At 41.2% G+C, this 18777-nt stretch overlaps 1 pseudogene; it reads right to left on the reverse strand.

Annotated features, from left to right (window-relative positions):
* Nucleotides 1-5347: 5347 nt before the first annotated feature.
* On the reverse strand, nt 5348-7364 carry LOC124040991 (annotated as a pseudogene).
* Between the last annotated feature and the right edge of the window lie 11413 nt (nt 7365-18777).

The raw sequence follows: 18777 nt of genomic DNA on the forward strand, positions 1-18777 counted from the left end.
ATTGAATTGTGTGGCATGTTGTTTTGAAACATCAAAAAGATCAGAAGAAATGGCAAGAACCTCAACCAGGGTTGGGGGAGTAGTGGATTACATGTAGTGGATTACATGTAGTGGATTACATGTAGTGGATTACATGTAGTGGATTACATGTAGTGGATTACATGTAGTGGATTATATGTAGTGGATTACATGTAGTGGATTACATGTAGTGGATTACATGTAGTGGATTACATGTAGTGGATTACATGTAGTGGATTACATGTAGTGGATTACATGTAGTGGATTACATGTAGTGGATTACATGTAGTGGATTACATGTAGTGGATTACATGTAGTGGATTACATGTAGTGGATTACATGTAGTGGATTACATGTAGTGGATTACATGTAGTGGATTACATGTAGCGGATTACATGTAGCGGATTACATTTATCAACTGTAATCCGTTACATTAACAGCAAAAATATTGTTATCAGATTACAGATACTTTTGAAAAAACAAAATTATTACTTCTAGGATTACTTTTACCCCATTCACGTCCTTGTACTATATTTAGTACAATATCAAAATGCACCACTGAACAAATTCTGTTTGGTGTAAATGCATGAATGCAAGTGTCTAGACAGGACACATTGAAATGTGGTGTCGACATAGTTACTGCAAGAGGACACAAATAATGACAATCAAAATTGGGATTTTGAGAAAATCTGAAAAAGTAATTAATATGACTATGTATTTTGAAATACATTTCAGAATGAAATAGTTGAAAAGCATATAGTATTGTTTTGTGACCTGTTCAAAGCCCAAATATATGATTCAACTCATTGTTGTTTGTAAACTACAGACGTTTCTGTATCGTACAATAATTCCTCTTTGGTCAAGTCATGTGAATGTTCAAAGGATCAGATCTGTATTTTATTTAACTTTTATTTAACTAGGCAAGTCAGTTAAGACCACATTTTTATTTACAATGACGGCCTACCCCAGCCAAACCCTAACCGGGATGACGCTGGGCCAATTGTGCGCCGCACTATGGGACTCCCAATCATAACTGGTTGTGATACAGCCTGGAATCGAACCAGGGTCTGTAGTGACACCTCTAGCACTGAGATGCAGTGCCTTAGACTGCTGCACCACTCGGGAGCCCCATCTTAATAATGTTTGGTACATAGATTTTCTGGACCAATATATACATCTAAAAACAATATCTAAAGACACCCCAGTGGTGGAAAAAGTACTCAATTGTCATACTTGAGTAAAAGTAAAGATACGTTCATAGAAAATGACTCAAGTAAAAGTCACCCAGTAACATCCTATTTGAGTAGAAGTCTAAAAGTATTTGGTTTTAAATATACTTAAGTATCAAAAGTAAGAGTAGAAGTAATTTCAAATTCCTTATATTAAGCAAACCAGACAGCACCATTTTATTGTTTTTTAAATGTATAGATAGCCAGGGGCACGCTCCAACACAAACATCATTTACAAGCAAAGTATGTGTTTAGTGAGTCCGCCAGATCAGAGGCAGTCGGGATGACCAGGGATGTTCTCTTGATGTGTGTTAATTAGACCATTTTCCTGTCTGCTAATCATTCAAATGTAACGAGTACTTTTGGGTGTCAGGGAAAATGTATGGAGTAAAACGTACATTCTTTTCTTTAGGAATGTAGTGGAGTAAAAGTAAAAGCTATCAAAACTATAAATAATGAAGTAATGTACAGATACCCCCCCCCCCAAAAAAAACTACTTAAGTAGTACTTTCAAGTATTTTTACTTAAGTACTTTACACCACTGAGAAATCCACCACACTCACACACAGTAGATTATACAGTGTAAGCAAACCCATGTAGATTGTGGCATGCTACAGCATTCTTCCTCTTTCTCTTCATTGCTCACAAGCACACGTGTACACACACCTATGACAGACATTGATGGCTGTGGAATGTGTTTACAAAGTATTTATGAAACCTTTCTGTTTTCACAATTACGTTCAAATCAGCATTGAAAAAAGCCGAAAATACACGTGTTTCCGCTAGAGTCTGAGATCACTATGTTGACACACCAAATGTGTTTGATGATGGGTCGTGGTAAAAGAGCAGGCATAGGCTTTTGTTGGCTACAGTGCAAGCAAGCTACGTCTTCCAATGGTGCTACTGCTGTCGCCATCCAAAGATTATCCCATTTAAATAAGCACAAGGAAGACAGCAGTGGTGTAGCCCACAGGCCATACCGAAATCACTTATTATTGTTATCTACATAGTGCATTGATGTGAATCACACTGGTGCTCTCTCATTTCGCTATTTGCCTTACGGATTTTGGTTGTTGTGGATGTCTGTTCACACGTGTATATGTGTATTTTAACCCAATAATGGTGGAATTGAAGTCTAAATTGACTATCAATCATTGTTTTTGCGACCAGTTGACAGCCAGTGAAAAATGCGCTCTTTCAACAGCTGCATATATAATGCTGATCCCAGCCAATGGAATACAAGTTTAAAGGAGTTCCCCATTCTAATCTCCTCCATGGTATTGTGCTCCATACTGTCAAAACTAGTTGAATTGAAGGAGACCACAAGTGGGGATTGTATTGCACAATATAATTCGCGTTGATAAAAAAAAACATGTCCATAGGTCAAATGAACACATGCTCACACTAGCGCACTTTTAGTAGACGTAATTAAATTAAACAGCTGCAAATGATCGAAATATCAAAGTGCCACCAACAAAAACGTAAATAATAGGCCTATAAATGCAGCATATGCATTCATGTTTCGGTAGTGCTCAAAGCATGCGATTCCACGAGAGCAGCATTTCTTTTTAAACTCGGAGCAACGAGCCCAATCAGTCCTCTATGACAACACAATCATAATCAACAGGTCTTTCGTTTTGGGGTTATGCTCAGGTGTAACAATTTGGCTCATCTATATTTCCATATATCCAAGTCCTATTCTTGAAGATTAAGGGGTATTAAGATAATTGGAATGACTGAAAATCTGACAGACTTTAGTTTTAAAAGTAAAGATTTAGCGAAATCGTATTATTATCTGTATTGCAGTAGAAAGCAATGTGTTAGAAGAAGCCTACATAACCAACCCATAAAGTAAAATATAACATCCATATATGGTGGGCTATTTAAACTCTAACATTGATTTATCCTGCAATAGATGTCATTCAATTGGTAATATTCATTTGTTGTCCTCTTCTAGTGCTACATAAGGGGAAAGTAAACTAAAAGTAACTGAAAGTAATCAGATTACTTTACTGAGTTGGGGTAATCCAAAAGTTACCTTACAAATGAAAGTGTTTGGACAGGTAACTACTAACTGTAACAGACTACATTTAGAAAGTAACCTAGCCAACCCTGATGTCAACATAGAGTATGTCTCATTTCACACAAAGGAAGTTAATAGTCCAGAGGTGGAAAACTTTACCAGGTTACAAGCTTAGTTGAGTTATTTGTCATTGTCGTTTCAGTATTTCAGAGCAATATTACAGTCAATATTATTAATGTTATTATTATTATAATCATTATTGAAATGGTTTCCTGTATTTTTGTACAATGGCATTATTCTGTGTAGGAATAAAGTATTTCTAAATATACAATGGATTTCTTATTCTTTCCAAGGTTGACCCCATAACCCTTGCTTCACCTCTGCTGGGTTGGGAGTCCTATATCTCACCATCATAGGGGTGCATTTAAAACATTCATCTGCATTGACCTGAACCAGGAAAGAGAACACAAGAAAGTGGGATTTTGCTTTCGCATGTCCACTTCTTTCAGATCAATGCAGAAGTAGCAGCGAGAGTTGCAAATGAAGACTGTTGTAGATGTACCCATGGAGACAGTCCTTTTCAGCTCGAGTTGTTTTACAGGGACTCATCCTTGTGTTATAGTGCTCCCTACAGGTTGGATATATAAATACAGGAACATGGAGCGAAAGGTGTTCAGTTCACACTATTCATCTCAAGAGGGCATCACACTCCTTCACACTTTTCATCTCAAGAGGGCATCACACTCCTTCACACTTTTCATCTCAAGAGGGCATCACACTCCTTCACACTTTTCATCTCAAGAGGGCATCACACTCCTTCACACTATTCATCTCAAGAGGGCATCACACTCCTTCACACTTTATCTCAAGAGGGCATCACACTCCTTCACACTTTTCATCTCAAGAGGGCATCACACTCCTTCACACTTTTCATCTCAAGAGGGCATCACACTCCTTCACACTTTATCTCAAGAGGGCATCACACTCCTTCACACTTTTCATCTCAAGAGTGCATCACACTCCTTCACACTATTCATCTCAAGAGGGCATCACACTCCTTCACACTTTTCATCTCAAGAGGGCATCACACTCCTTCACACTATTCATCTCAAGAGGGCATCACACACACTCCTTCACACTATTCATCTCAAGAGGGCATCACACTCCTTCACACTATTCATCTCAAGAGGGCATCACACTCCTTCACACTTTTCATCTCAAGAGGGCATCACACTCCTTCACACTTGTCATCAATGGTCTCAGAGTGTGTGACCATTATTAGGTTAACGATCTCTCAACACAAGTGTTCATTGATATTGTTCTCAGGAAAATAAGATGCAATAAACAACACCAAAAACATGTATGAAGCCATGCTTCATTTAATAAATTAGACCACAACTTGATGACAAGTCACTTGATGTCACCATGACTCTGAACTGTTGTCGGAACCGATCTTGTTTAACCTTGATCAGCTTTAAATGTGTGCTTTCCGTAACTTGCTTGTCATTCACACACTAGTCATGAAGTGCATTTAGTTAAACATATTTCAGGAAACAACGTGTGCTGTTTAGCTGATTTAATTCCCCATTAATACAAAAATGCACAACACTAATGATGTATATTTTTCAAAAGAGCCCACAATAAATAGCTTTAAAACACATTTAAATAGGAAAGTTAATCATCACTCACAGTTATGTTATCAAAAATATGAAACAGTACAAAACTAAGTTGGACTTGTTGGTACATTCAGTTACTATTCTCTGCATGCAACACTGGAATGGCACAGAAAGAAGCATCATTTCCAATACGTGATTAAGCCAGTGCATTATTGTCTGTCTGCATTTAGTTGTGCACATCATTTAACAGAAAAAATACATATATCAAAGACTGATATCTGAATATATTGAGAAGATCAAATAAAATGGGCCACTGTGTAAAAATGTAATTCTTAAATTCATTGAATTAAAAAAGCATAAAGATAATGCTGTGTTGGAGGCAAGTAGGTGTATATGGTCCCCTTAGAATATGATCATAGTACAATCACGTTACAGATTCATAAAGATAATGCTGTGTTGAAGGCAAGTAGGTGTATATGGTCCCCTTAGAATATGATCATAGTACAATCACGTTACAGATTCATAAAGTGCATCTTAAAATGTCCAAATGGGTCCATTTTGTAAAATCTCCTGTGTGCAGAAGCCCAGCCTTTGTAATCTGGCCTGTAGGCTGCATCAAGGTAAATGACCTGTGTCTGTCTGGCTGTCTGTGTTCAGCATCTCAGACATTTGCTGTAAAAGTGTATATGAAAACATGTGTTTGTTGGGAAACAGTTGATCAGAGGCACTTCTCCGATTGACATGAGCTTAGAGTGCTGAAGGTACAGGTGACTATGTCCACTTTACTGACGTGGCTATGAAGACCTGCTGGTGAGCACATCTCCGGAAGCGCCTCGCTGCTTCCGAGCTGTGACGCGATCATGGCCGGTTTGGACACCACCGCTATCTCCGCCTCGAAACCGATCACGGTAGTCTGGTCTACACTAAACGGATGGAAGTTCGCCTGCGCCGTGTCAAGGTCCCAGGCTTGTCGCATGGTAAAGTCTGTAAACGATTTATTTTTGGTGGTAACCTGGTTCTCCGAATCGTTTCTGTAGTTGGTCGTGCGTAATGACGCGTAACTGGTCTCGTTGCTGTGTTCAAACGACGGGAGTGAATGATGACTGCTAGTGCCAACCCAGCCTAAATTACGCCCGCGGCCCGCCTTGACTTGTCCAACTGTCTTCTTTAACCCTCTCGCAGCCCTTGACCAACAGGTTCTTCCTACAGAGGATGTATACCCAGGGGTCCAGAATGGGGTTGAACGAGGCGAAGCGAATGGCCATCAGATCACTGCGGTAATCTGGATTCACTCCGGCACAGATGTTGGAAGGACCATACAGCTGGTTTACAAAGATGCGCACCTGTCAGATTGATATATAAAAGTTGTTTATCTGGAAAAAGCAAACCAATTTTCAGCAATATACTATTAATTTGTGTCTGTGTTGGATAGTTTAGGCCATATTTGAATCTCATGCCCATAACATAATGCATGCACAATAACTTCCAATATTAGCATTTCACTTACCACCAAAGGAATGGAGCACACCAGGAAAACGATGGTCATAAATATCAGCAGCCAGAACATTTGGATCTCAGCCGCCGACGGGCAGGTGACGGAGGGCAGGAACACGCGCCGTGAGCCTACTTGCGCGGACACCTTCGCTCTCACTATCCGCGTCTTCTGGCTCATCCCCACAAGTGACCGACACACTGCGAAGTTGCACAGAACTGTCACCGCAATCAACACCAACATGAACCCGCCATACAGAAACGAGTACGAGGCAGCGAGGGGGTCCGTCGCCCTCCAGTCCAAAAAACACCAAGTGCCCGGGAAGTGGCGCACATGCTTCCCGAAACCAAAGCTGGGCATGATGCACAGCACAATGTTAGCTAGGTAGATGCCCATGAGCGCCAAACGCGCCGTCGTCCGGTCAATGTATTGGGAGTAAAGATACGCGTGGTTTATGGCCAGGTATCGTTCCACTGCCATAGCGCACAGAATGGACATTCCAGCCGAGCCGAAAAAGAGCATAGAGAACGAGAAAAAGTCACACAGTAGCTCTCCACCGGGCCACCTCTGGGCTATGTAGGTGGCGATAACCACCGGGCTGGTGAAACAGGTGCCCAACAGGTCCGTGATAGCCATTCCAACAACCAGCGTATAGAAAGTGGTCTCCTTCTGCTCTTTCTTTGAGATGCATAACACAACAATGGCAATGAGGTTCCCCATGACTCCAAAAGCGAACATAGTGGCTGAAGTGACCAGCGATTTTGATTCCAGTCGCAGTGGCGGGAAAGTGCTTTGGTTGTGGGAGACACAGAGCGGTTGAACTAGTTCTGAAATGTTCGAGCCATCGCCATAGACGGAATTATTCATAATTCCTAACTGAAACAAAATAGCTTGATAGCTTCAATTTCTTAGAAACGTTCCCTTCCGAAAATTTCCAGATATGTCTCTTCACAAGTTATGAACACATCAAAAGCAATATATATAAAAAAACGTAGCCTACGACACCACAGAACACAAGTTTCTGAGCTTTGTTTTTCTTCTACCAGCCGTTTCCAACATTTCCCACAACAGTGTGCTTTGGTTTGTGTTGTTTCTACAACTGCACCTGCCGCTGCTGGTATTTAAGCTACAGGCTGCTCGCTCGCGCACAGCTACTGATGTCAATAATGTGACGTCAGGTGCACGAGGTATAGCCTACTACGATATTTCTAGTTTCAATATTGGACCCTGCACGACTTCAACACAGAAATAGACCAATTATGACAAACGTCTATCCTTGGAAAGTAAGTGCGTGACAATTTTTACAATAAACGTTCAACCGTTTGTTTTCATACATGCACTTATTCAACAGTAGACCTGTAGTCGGTCTACTCAGTGCACAGCCCAGCAACAGAGCCCGGTGTTCTGAACCACATCTATGCTTTTTACAGTCGGGAGTAGCCACTTTATGTCAGCTATGTAAGGTCCCCTAGCACGTCAGGACCATGGACAGCAACTAACCAGTCAAGACTATGCAGCTTCACTATTGATTTGAGGAAACATAGCCTTAGCCTATTTGTTGGATAGACTGACACTCAAAACTGTCACTCGATGTTGCTAGAGGAAATGTTTACTGGATGTTGAAAGGTGCCACCATGGATTCCCAATCAACCAATGAGAACAATGACATTGGGCTACCAAGGTCTTAAGAGTTACATAAATTGGCTTTTAAGAATGTTGGTATGTAAATTAAATAGAGAAAGCTTGAAAGCAATCCATTTGCAGGCAGGAATTTCTTCTTCTTGAGAACATATTGCAAATGATTACAGGACTTGAACTTGTAAGATGCTGGGAACCTTTAAGTACAGATAGTCTCTCGGGGGTGGCGTTGTTGTGATTCAAGAAAGGTTGGCACTGAAGAATCACTACCATTACTTATTTTCTATTTTTGTGGCACAAAACATTTCCGGCAGTCAAAGGCCACAGCCTAGATTCAACCTAAGATACCTGTCACCTCCGACACAGCACAGTTGATGGTTATCGTGGGTTAATGCTGAAATGATTGAATCTTAGCTTCCTTGGTACAATGGGACCAATGGAATAATCAATGCCACGATCTATGCCTACCCTGCACACCACTCACACTAAATCAACCTGAAACTGAAAAGCCCCAATGCAGTAATGTTTCTTATTAACTCTTCTGATAAAACCCCCACCCTTTTCCCACCTCTTCAGGTTTTTGGTGGGTCAGTTCCTGGTATTTAATTGGCAATTAGCTAACCTCTTCCACTTCAATATGAGCAGTACAACAAGAGTAGTTTGTTTGTTTTACTTTAACAACAAATGACCTAGTTAGCTAATAAATGTTTACAATAGTTTTCCTATTCATATCTGGATCCTGGGACACAGTTAGTGTTAAAGCTGGGACCGCTGATATATGTCCAGGGATCCTAGCTCAAACAAGGTGGTAATACATTGGCAAAGCAGCTAGCCTAGCTGCTAGCTATCAAGCTAGGCAACCTGGGCTACTATTGCTGGATACCAAGCACTCTAAGCAGTTAGCCCTTGTGGCCCTTGTCTCGGGACTTTCCAGGACCGCTGGCGTCTCTCGTTTCAATTTGTCTCTATCATTTTGCCTCCGAGGACCACAGATTTCTTGGAGAAGCAGAGGTTTTCTATAAGGAAATTATACTTTTGCTGGCGTTCTCAAATGATCATGGACTCTACCAACAAACGGCTAGTGAATAAAGATGGACATTAAAACAAGTCTTCAGTTCACACAGAAGGATGTGATCATTACTATCATGCCTCCGAAAAATGACGAGGATCACATCTCTGCTGGGCAGGTACTGAAATGTCTGGGAAGGCAGAATGAAATCACCACAGTCAGGGAAGGCCTCCAGAACATGTCTGGGAAGGCAGAATGAAATCACCACAGTCAGGGAAGGCCTCCAGAACATGTCTGGGAAGGCAGAATGAAATCACCACAGTCAGGGAAGGCCTCCAGAACATGTCTGGGAAGGCTGATTACCTGGATGGACAATCGAGGAGAAATAATCTTGTAAAAGATGGTATCCAGGAGAGCCAAAGTGAGACATGGGCTGAATCAGAGGGCAAAGTTCAAAAGCTGTTTTCTGAGGAGCTACAACTGGATCAACAGGTAGAGCTGGAAAAGTGCTCACCGTTCTGGGAAACCAGGGGTCACTAGTGGCGCCAATGGTGGTGCCAATGGAACCAGACCCAGGCCAATTGTAGTGAAATTCCTCAGGTTCAAGGATAAGCTTCCAGTCCTTGAAAAAGCCAAACGCCTTAAAGGGTCCTTCGTCTTCATCGATGAGGATTTGTCAGATGCAGTCAGTCAAAGAAGAAAGGAACCTAAAACCAGCCACGAAGGCTGCAAGAGAACGAGGTGACATAGCATATCTATATCTATATATATCTATATCTATGACAAACGGATTGTTCACCCTCCCTCTCATGGAGTTAGGAGGAGCAACAGACACAAGTAATTCCAGCCTCACACACACACACTAACTGAGGATCTCTCTCTCAGATTCCAACTGCTGATTCATGTTTGGACATGTAAATACTGTAAATCTACCAAAGAAAGGTCTGTTAATTGCTCACTTGAATATATGCAGTTTAAGGAACAAAATTCATGAAATATGCTGTCTAGTGCAGTCAAACAATATTCATGTATTGGCAATATCAGAGACTCACTTGGACTCTTTTTTTAGGGATGCTGAGATCTCTATACATGGATACAATATGTTCAGGAGGGACAGAAATAGATATGGAAGTGGAGTTGCAGTTTACAGCCAGAATCATATTCCAGCAAAACAACGTCAGGACTTAATGTTGAATGGATTAGAGGCGCTATGGGTACAGGTGCATTTACTAAATTTGAAACCTATTGTCTGGGAAGGCAGGTTGGTTGCAGCTATAGGCCCCCTAGGCCCCCTAGTGCTGATGTGAAATATCTTGATGGAATTTGCGAAACGTTGGATACGGTATCTCATGAAAATAGGGAAAAAAATTTTTTTGAAGATATGAATATTGATTTTTGGAACACCAACTGTCCAATGAGAAAGAAACGTATTTCTGTTGCCAACATATGTAACCTGACCCAAGTTATGACATTGCCAACCAGAACGTTCACTAATAGGTCCAGTATCACATCATCAACTTGTATTGATCACATTTTTACTAACATGGTTGAACATTGTTCTAAAGCTGTATCAGTGGCACTAGGTTACAGTGATCATAACTTGGTTGCACTCATTAGGAAAACTAACATACCAAAGGCTGGCCCTAAAATAATCTACCGCAGGTCTGACAGCATCATATACCCTTATAAAAGATTGTATCATGAAGGAGAGGCAATGCATGTTCGAATTTCATCAAGTAGAAAGGGAAGAGGTAGAAAGGATGCTGTTGTCTCTTTCAGATGACAAGTCACCTGGTATAGATAACCTTGATGCCAAATTGCTTAGAGTTACAGCTAACCAAATATCTACACCAATCTCTCATATTTTTAACAAGTGCTTGATGTATGGGGTATGCCCAGAAGTCTGGAAAGAGTCAAAGGTTATTCCATTACCTAAAGATGCAATAATCTGCATTCACTGGTCCTAATAGTCGTCCATTAAGCTTGCTGCCTGTGTTGAGTAAATTATTAGATCAAATTGTATCTGTACAAATCAAGGATTATTTCTCAATTAAAGGTCTGATGACTGGTTTCCAGCATGCATACAAAGAAGGGCATTCTACAAGCACGGCCTTAGCACAAATGACAGATGATTGATAAAAGAGTATGGATGACAGGAAGTTAGTTGGTGCAGTGTTGCCAGATTTCAGTGCTGCTTTTGATGTAATTGATCATGAACTGTTACTAGGTAAACTCAAATGTTATGGTTTTAAGGCTGCAGCTCTATCCTGGATGGAAAGCTATCTGTCCAGGAGAAGGCAAAAAGTGTTATTTAATGGTAGCTTTTCAAACAGTAAAGATATACACTGTGGTGTTCCTCAAGGAAGCTGCCTAGGCCCACTTCTCTACTCTATCTTTACTATTGATTTACCTTCAATAATGAACAAAGCAAGAGTGGTCATGTATTCAGATGACTCTACAATGTATAGCACAGCATCAGAATGTAATGAGCTGTGAACTAAGAATGGTGTCTGAGTGGGTTGATATGAACAAATTGATGTTGAACATTTCAAAAACTAAATGTATTCTGTTTGGTTCAAAATATATGCTTGCTGATGACCCCCAATTTAATTTGTCGATGAATAGAACGCATGTAGAGCAAGTGAAAAAAATGAAACTACTAGGAGTCATGTTGGAAGTAGCTTTATCATGGTCAGAACACATAAATCATTTTGTTATTAAGATGGGTAAGGGAATTGCTGTCACAAGAAAATGTTCAGAGTATGTAACATCTAGCACACTGAAACAGGTGATTCAATCCCTGGTCCTATCACACTTAGAGTACTGTCCAGTTATATGGTATTATCCAAATGCATCAGAATCTCTCATGGCTTCACATTAAAAACAAATTACTATCTAGTCTTCTGATTTTCTTTGGGAATGTTATATTTTTTTTAAACACAATATTTTTCAGTCCAGTCAGTACATACTAGCAACACGCATAACCACCAAACTGGACAGGCAAGTTCAGGGCAGCTTAAACAACCCAAGCCAAGGACAAAACACTTTAAATCTACAGTTTTATATAGAGCCATAGCTGAATGGAACTCTTTAACAATACATATTTCTCAGGCAAAAGTAAATCCACCTTCAAGAAAGAAATAAAAGAACATCTAATGTGATAGACCATATGAATGGACAGGAAATAGAAAGCATCAACTGAATGTTAAATGTGTTTCCTGTCAGGTATTTTAATTATCTGTATTGTCTACTTGTTGAATGTTTGTGAAGTCTTGATTGTGGTTGTTTGTAATGTCTTGTTAATTGGTGTTGGACCCCAGGAAGATTAGCTAGCGTTACGGCGTGAGCTAATGGGCATCCTAATAAAAATGACAAAATGACAAAATGTCACATTGAGTCAAGCTAACAGAGCTGACCAGCCAATGACCTCCTATGATTGAGTGTAGACTAGCCTAGGGGTGCGAAGGTGAACAGCAAGGCACTGGAGTGAAGAACCACCTGTCTGGCTGGCTCCCGCCTCTCCACTGGGATTTTCCGCCTCTGACCCTATGACGGGGGCTGAGTCACTGGCTTGCTTGCGTTCTCCCATGCCGTCTCTAGGAGGGGTGCATCACGTAGTGCCAAGCTTTTTTCGCTATAACTTGAATGGGTTGAATCACTAACGTGATCTTCCTGTTGGGTTTTGCTTCCCCTCATGCTCGTGCGGTAGAATAAATATTCATGGGCTATATTCAGCCTTGTCTCAGGGTAGAAAGTTAGTGGTCAAGTGGATATCCCTTTCGTGATGTGGAAGCTTTGCTTTGGCAAAGTGGGTGGGGTTATATCCTACCTGGTTGGCCCTGTCCAGGGTTACTTTGGACAAGGCCAAAGTGTCCCCTGACCCCCGCCTCAGTCTCCAGTATCTATGCTGCAATAGTCTTTGTGCCGGGGGGCTAGGGTCAGTCTGTCCTATCTGGTGTAATCTTCCTGTATTATTTGGTGTTCCGTGTGATCTTAGCTATGCTCCCTCTAATTCACCCATCTCTCTCTCTCCCCCCTTCTGGAGGACCGGAGCCCTAGGACCATGCCTCAGGACTACCTGTCCTGACGACTTCTGGCTGTCCCCGTCCCGTCCACCTGGTCGTGCTGATGATCCAGTTTCTGCTGTTCTGCCTACGGCTATGGAACCCTGACCTGTTCCCTGGGCGTGCTACCTGTCCCAGACCTGTCGTTTCAACCCTATCTCTCCCTCTCCAACCAAGGTGCATGAAGTAGATAACTGAAGTAGAGATATTGAGCAACTCTTGGAGGACAATGGAAGTAAATAAAAAAGCTTATTTATTGTTAAAAGTAAAACTTATTTTGGCCTTTTTCAGGCCATCTCGTAATCTTCCCACAGGGTAATACTCTGCACCTGACTATGTAACGGAATTCCTCTTCTTCAGAGGAGGAGTAGCAAGGATCAGACCAATGTGCAGCGTGGTAAGTGTCCATAATGATATATTTAATAAATCAACAGACCACTGAACAAAATAACCAAAGTACAAATGAACAACCGAAACAGTCCAGTATGTTGAAACCACTAACACAGGATACAACCACCCACAAAACATAATAGAAAACAGGCTACCTAAATATGGCTCCCAATCAGAGACAACGACTGACACCTGCCTCTGATTGAGAACCATACCAGGTCAAACACATAGAAATATAACAACAGAACAAAACATAGAAAAACAAAATAGAATGCCCACCCCAACTCACGCCCTGACCAAATAAAATAAAGACATAAAAAAGGAACTACGGTCAGAATGTGACAGACTAGGAGAAGGAACGGGAACATTAATAAAACAAGATAGCTAATCCTGTTCTGGGTGATTGGGTTTCTTTTTTATTTTATTTATTTATTTCACCTTTATTTAACCAGGTAGGCTAGTTGAGAACAAGTTCTCATTTGCAACTGCGACCTGGCCAAGATAAAGCATAGCAGTGTGAACAGACAACACAGAGTTACACATGGAGTAAACAATTAACAAGTCAATAACACAGTGGAAAAAAAGGGAGTCTATATACAATGTGTGCAAAAGGCATGAGGAGGTAGGTGAATAATTACAATTTTGCAGATTAACACTGGAGTGATAAATGATCAGATGGTCATGTACAGGTAGATATTGGTGTGCAAAAGAGCATAAAATAAAATAAATAAAAACAGTATGGGGATGAGGTAGGTAAAAATGGGTGGGTTATTTACCGATAGACTATGTAGAGCGACAGCGATCGGTTAGCTGCTCAGATAGCAGATGTTTGAAGTTGGTGAGGGAGATAAAAGTCTGGGGAGAAACTCTGTCTAGAAGTCCATTAGGCTGGGATTCTGAACAAGCACGTTGTGACAACTGCTGATGTAAAAAGGGCTTTATAAATACATCTGATTGGAGACATTTTCATGTTTTAGCATTTGTTTTTTCATGTTTTATCCCGGGCTGAAGAAACAGGTGCAAGGTTTGCAGCTGGAGGCGGTATGTAGTAAATCTGTGCCAAAGCTACGTTTGGAGGCCATTATTTCACTCCTCTGATGAAGCTTGTCAGAAAAAACAAAGCTTGTTTGACGTTTCATAAACGATTATCTCTCCTTTCTCTCTAATCTGACATTCTCCCTGACAATTAATGAAGAGGAGAATACTTACTACCTATTCTTGAAAAGTTCAGACTCAACATTATTCCTTCTGTGTATCTGTCTAGCTGCCACTGCCTTTTGAGTCAACATGACTGCGCAAAATGACCTAAGTGTGTTTAGATTGTCTAAAAGTGAGGATGAACTATACCTTTAATTGTCTGATGAAAATTTAATGAAACTACTTGCTTCATTTCACTGTTAATGTCATGTCCTGACCTTAGTTCCTTTTTTATGTCTCTATTTTAGTTTGGTCAGGGTGTGAGTTGGGGTGGGCATTCTATGTTTTGGTTCTGTGTGATATATTTCTAGGTGTTTGGCCTGGTATGGTTCCCAATCAGAGGCAGCTGTCAATCGTTGTCTCTGATTGAGAACCAGACTTAGGCAGCCTGCTTTCCCATTATGGGTTGTGGGTAGTTGTTTTCCGTTTCAGTGTTTGCACCATACGGTACTGTTTCTGTTTTCATTTATTCTCTTGTTCTTCTGTATTTAGTGTTCAGTTCATTAAAGTTAACATGGACACGTGCTGCGCTTTGGTCTCCGTCTTCCTCAGACGAACATCGTTAAAGTGTAACCAAGCCAGGATTATCTGTTCAAATTGCAGGACAAATGCTGATAGTACATGGATATGATCATGATTTATAGGAAAAAAAGAAAAATTGCATGCAGTTTTGCAAAAATGAACCAGACCATTATTTATTTATTTTTACAACATCTTGTATAGTACTTTCAATCATGATCCCGTTTTAGAGCCGCAAACAGTGAAAGGCCATTGACTTTCTTTACATATACAGATGTATCTCACCAGTGGTAAAAATGTTATTCTGGTGTACACTGAGTGCTTTCTTTCATTCTATTTGTATCTTTGCAAAAAATAGAACATGTGCCAAAATCCACATGAGGAATGGATGACCCAGGGTTGAGATTGCTGTATAGAGATTGGTCAGATAGCAACTGGATGGCCTTCCATGTGAGTTTATTAATCTGCCAAGGAGGCTCACTGTGACTCTGAGACTCCACACAGTCAAGTATACCACAGCCAATATGAGCCCCACACACCAGGGCTGGATAATCTAATCTGGAATAATGAAAAAATGTATCATATCCAATGGTAGAGGCTATAACGGTAGCCTACAATATGGCCGTGGCTCTCTGTCTCTGTCTGTGTAAGTGGATTCCTCTCTTCCTAGTGTGACGAGCTATCGGCCAGATCCCCCTGGGTGTGTGTGTGGTTTTACGCACTGTCTGTACTCCTCTTAGTAATAACCCTGAGCCCTCCTTCGGACGTCAGCTCCCTCCGCCCACACACACACACACACACACACACACACACACACACACACACACACACACACACACACACACACACACACACACACACACACACACACACACACACACACACACAGTCTTGCAAACTAACCTTGTGGGGACATACAATTCAGACCCATTCAAAATCCTATTTTCCTTAACCCTTACCGTAACCCTAACCCAGACCTTAACCCTAACTCTAACCCTAACCTTAATCTAAAAACCTAACCTTAACCTTCACCCTAAACCTAACCCTAGCTCCGAACCCTAAACCGAACCCTAGCTCCTAACCCTAACCCTAGCTCCTAACCCTAACACTAATTCTAACCTTAACCCTAAACCCCCTAGAAATAGCATTTGTGGGGACAAACAAGATGATTGTTACACACACACAAACATTACCTGAGGGACAGATCACCACCCTCACGCTGTCATGCGTCCAACAGTATGGGAGGCCAACTGTGCGTGTGTTTGTAAAGCATTCGGAAAGTATTCAGACCCCTTGACATTTTCCACATGTTCTTATGTCACAGCCTTATTTACATCTTCTTTGGGCACTGTGTTAACAACCCTCCAGGCAAGCTTCAATGCCATACAACTCTCCTTCCGTTGCCTCCAACTGCTCTTAAATTAAAGTAAAACTAAATGCATGCTCTTCAACCGATCGCTACCTGCACCTGCCCGCCTGTCCAACATCACTACTCTGGACGGCTCTGACTTAGAATACGTGGACAACTACAAATACTTAGGTGTCTGGTTAGACTGTAAACTCTCCTTTCAGACCCATATCAAACATCTCCAATCCAAAGTTAAATCTAGAATTGGCTTCCTATTTCGCAACAAAGCATCCTTCACTCATGCTGCCAAACATACCCTTGTAAAACTGACCATCCTACCAATCCTCGACTTTGGCGATGTCATTTACAAAATAGCCTCCAATACCCTACTCAACGAATTGGATGCAGTCTATCACAGTGCAATCCGTTTTGTCACCAAAGCCCCATATACTACCCACCATTGCGACCTGTACGCTCTCGTTGGCTGGCCCTCGCTTCATACTCATCTCCAAACCCACTGGCTCCATGTCATCTACAAGACCCTGCTAGGTAAAGTCCCCCCTTATCTCAGCTCGCTGATCACCATAGCATCTCTAGTCACCCCCAAAACCAATTCTTTCTTTGGCCGCCTCTCCTTCCAGTTCTCTGCTGCCAATGACTGGAACGAACTACAAAAATCTCTGAAACTGGAAACACTTATCTCCCTCACTAGCTTTAAGCACCAACTGTCAGAGCAGCTCACAGATTACTGCACCTGTAGATAGCCCACCTATAATTTAGCCCAAACAACTACCTCTTTCCCTACTGTATTTAATTAATTAATTAATTTTGCTCCTTTGCACCCCATTATTTTTATTTCTACTTTGCACATTCTTCCATTGCAAAACTACCATTCCAGTGTTTTACTTGCTATATTGTATTTACTTTGCAACCATGGCCTTTTTTTGCCTTTACCTCCCTTCTCACCTCATTTGCTCACATCGTATATAGACTTGTTTATACTGTATTATTGACTGTATGTTTGTTTTACTCCATGTGTAACTCTGTGTCGTTGTATGTGTCGAACTGCTTTGCTTTATCTTGGCCAGGTCGCAATTGTAAATGAGAACTTGTTCTCAACTTGCCTACCTGGTTAAATAAAGGTGAAATAAAATTTAAATAAACATAAGTATTCAGACCCCTTGACTTTTTCCACATTTTGTTATGTTACAGCCTTATTTACATAAGTATTCAGACCCTTTGCTATGAGACTCGAAATTGAGCTATGAATGTCCTTGAGTGGCCCAACCAGAGCCCGGATTTGAAACCGATCGAACATCTCTGGAGAGACCTGAAAATAGCTGTGCAGCGATGCTCCCTATCTAACCTGACCGAGCTTGAGAGGATTTGCAGAGAAGAATGGGAGAAACTCCCCAAATACAGGTGTGCCAAGCTTGTAGCGTCATACCTAAGAAGACTTGAACAATTTAGCCTACCTCTCTCTCCACACAACTCTTTGAGCTGTAATGAAAAAATGGATAGGTTTGCTTAGGAAGTAGATATCCAGCCTAGATGTAGAGTAGGGATATCAGGGTACACATTCATTAGGTTGAATAGAGGGACATGTGTTTTTAGTTGAAGATCCCCTGCTAGTATGGTATGTGTAAAGACATGCCACCTTTAAGTGGGCTATAGTTTATACCAGGGGTGTCAAACTCATTTTACCCAGGGGTCCTCATTCGGTCTTCAACGAAGTACGGAGGGCCTCACTGTCTTGTTTTCATTCGGTGGTCATTAGCGAGCTGGACACAGTCAATAAAATGCATGAATGTCGGTCCAGTATAATTTCTAACCCAGTTTAGATTTGGTTTTAGTCATTTTAAAGTATATTGTTTCCCCTATCCCCAATTTTCTTTAAACATAAAACAAAAAAACTCAAACCACCTGCTGCCCGTATATTTGACACCCTTGGCCTATACCCTCCAACCATTTCATTCACTAGGGATTGTGGAGCCTCTGCTATCTCGCCCCTATTCATAAGGCATGTTGTGTAGTATGTTGTCTGGTTAGTAACTGTTATGGTAATGAGCTGTGTCTCTTGTCATGTACTCTTGTCATGTAGTCGTACTGCATTCAAAAGCTGCAATTAAAAACAAATGAGGTCCAAGGTCAACAAAGAAATGTGACAATTCACAGATGGTGTTACATCTGCCCCTGCCTCGCCCGCTACTTCCACGTTGCCAGATCGTAGCCTC

Source organism: Oncorhynchus gorbuscha, linkage group LG08 (genome assembly GCF_021184085.1).
Source record: "Oncorhynchus gorbuscha isolate QuinsamMale2020 ecotype Even-year linkage group LG08, OgorEven_v1.0, whole genome shotgun sequence".
Taxonomy (NCBI): domain Eukaryota; kingdom Metazoa; phylum Chordata; class Actinopteri; order Salmoniformes; family Salmonidae; genus Oncorhynchus; species Oncorhynchus gorbuscha.